This window comes from Gekko japonicus, unplaced genomic scaffold, assembly GCF_001447785.1.
Source record: "Gekko japonicus isolate JY-2015 unplaced genomic scaffold, Gekko_japonicus_V1.1 scaffold6629, whole genome shotgun sequence".
NCBI lineage: Eukaryota > Metazoa > Chordata > Lepidosauria > Squamata > Gekkonidae > Gekko > Gekko japonicus.
In genome coordinates, this window is record NW_015163829.1 from 17,854 (window position 1) to 20,386 (window position 2,533).

The window sequence follows — 2,533 nt, forward strand, 5'->3', positions numbered from 1 at the left end:
CCCCTGCTTCCCGCTAACGCCCCCCCCCCCCGACTTCCTTGGCAGTGCAGGCCCTCTGACTCTCTGGGTTGCCCAGAGGACTCTCTGCCGCCCCCCTTTCCCTGCCTGCCAGCCAGCAGCCCCAAAAGCCTCCCCTTGCCTTCCCCCATGGCCTCATCATCTGACTCGGCAGTGCAGAGCAGCAGAGATGGGCTTAAATCGGGGCCGGGCTGGAAGCCAAGCTGGCTGCGCTGGCTGGCTGGTTGTTAGGTGGAGAAGTCATGGCCCAGCACTGCAGCTTGCCTGCCTGCCTGCCTGGAGGAGGAGGAGTTGGGAGAGGGTTCTCCCCAGGGCCATAACCAGGATTTGTTTGGGGGGGCATAATTTTAAAAAGAACCCTTACTTTCTTACTTCCAAGTAGAAGCACAAGCTGGGTAGTGTGATGTGAAGGAAAGGAGCTTGGACTGAATGGCAAAAAGCCCCCCTCCCCAATTATGGAAAGTGAAAACTTTTTTTCTCTAAGCTGCTGCCTTGAGCTCTAAAAGAAGGAGAAAAATATGAGGAAAGATGGGAGGAGGAAGAAGTGGTGCTCCAATTCCCTGACCTGCAGCATGCTGCTGTTTTGGGCATGGAGCACTGCAGGGCTGAGGGATAATTGGTGCTGCTGTGGTAGGGCGCTTTCCACTCTGTAGGGCAGGCGGGTAGTGCTTTTCCCTCTCTCTCCCACTGTGAAATTGGGGAGGGGGGCATCATGGGACCTGGGAAAAGACAGTACAGAGAGCATTTAATTGCCTTCAAGCAGGTTTCCCAAAGGCTCATGGGAATGCTTTTGAAAGACTCATCACGTCCTAGGTCATATACAGCAGGACTGGGCGAGCACAAAGGGTGTATTGAAGGTGTATTAAATCCACCACTCTTGAGTGCTCTTCTAAGCTTTCTTGTCCTGTGGACGGGGACTCAAAAGGCATTTGAATGCCTTCTGAAGGCAATTACATGCTTTCTGAGCTCCCCCCCCCCAAGGACTTGACACGCTTGCTGCCCTGTCCCTTGAAAAAAAATAAATTTAATTTAAATGCCCCCAAACAAACAAAAATCCTGGCTACGGGCCACCCACTCACCCTCTCATTTCCCACAGCATGTTCCCCCCCCCTCATCAAATCAAAGAGTGGTGGGTAGAGTCAATGGGAGACGGGCAGTCTACCAACAAAGCTGGCTTCCCCAAAGCTGGATGTTTTAATCCATGGAGGGTAGTAAAAACAACATCTACCAGGGCTTCCTATGGGAGAGGAAATTGTGGACTGGGACTCAAAAGGCATTTGAATGCCTTCTGAAGGCAATTACATGCTTTCTGAGCTCCCCCCCCCCAAGGACTTGACACGCTTGCTGCCCTGTCCCTTGAAAAAAAATAAATTTAATTTAAATGCCCCCAAACAAACAAAAATCCTGGCTACGGGCCACCCACTCACCCTCTCATTTCCCTCAGCATGTTTCCCCCCATATCAAATCAAAGAGTGGTGGGTAGAGTCAATGGGAGACGGGCAGTCTACCAACAAAGCTGGCTTCCCTATGGGCCCCCAAAGCTGGATGTTTTAATACATGGAGGGTAGTAAAAACAACGTCTACCAGGGCTTCCTATGGGAGAGGAAATGACTATTAAGCTAGTATAACTCATGACGAACTTTAGCCCTAACACTGTCGTGTTATTCTGCTTTAACCTTGGCCTGGTGGAACATGCTCCCAGTTGAAATCAGGCCCCTGCGGGACTTATTGCAGTTCTGCAAGGCCTGTAAAATGGAGCCATTCCTCCAGGCCTTTTGTTGAGGTGGTGGACATCCAATCCATCTCTGTGTCCTCTGCGCAAACTGCTTGCAGTGCTTACAGTGCCCGTTGCGATTTGCCCTGTTCAAAGAGGTCAACAGAGCAGAAACAGATTGCTATTAATTACCATCTAATTCAGCATCTTGCAGGAGGCACTACAAACTGCCTTGAAAAGTTGCCATCTTGTTTTGATTGGACTGAAATGTGGTGTGATATTTCATTCTCATGTTAGTTTACTTAAATTATTTGTTCCGTTTAATTTTAATGTTTTAATGTTACTAAGTAGTTAAACAAGTTTTTGTGACCCACCCTGAGCTCTCTTGCGAGGGAGGGCGGGACAGCAATCAAATCTATCAATCATTCATTCCATCAATCAATCATTCATTCACTGACCTCCCCTTGGGCAAAGGCATGTAGACTAAGGCTTGGGAAGATAATAATAATGAAGGAAGGCACTACACAGGAACAGAGGACATAAGAAAAGCCTTGCTGGATCTCACTAGTGGTCCATCGTGTCCAGCATCATGTCTCACGTGGTGGCCAATCAATTACTCTCAAGAGCGAACAACAGTGACCAAGGCCTTTCCCTAGTGTCAGGTTTTATTCAGTAGGATGGAAATAACAGTCCAACAATTACCTCACAGTGCAATCCTCAACAGAGTTACACCTCAAACTTCCAACTCCACCTTGGGAGATTCCTAGGGATTTGGTTTTCTTGTGAAAGGCTGAGTTAGGG

General features: G+C 48.8%; 1 pseudogene; it reads right to left on the reverse strand.

Moving 5' to 3' along the window:
- Positions 1-2,533, reverse strand: part of LOC107107650 — a 4,724-nt pseudogene that overhangs the window by 940 nt on the left and 1,251 nt on the right.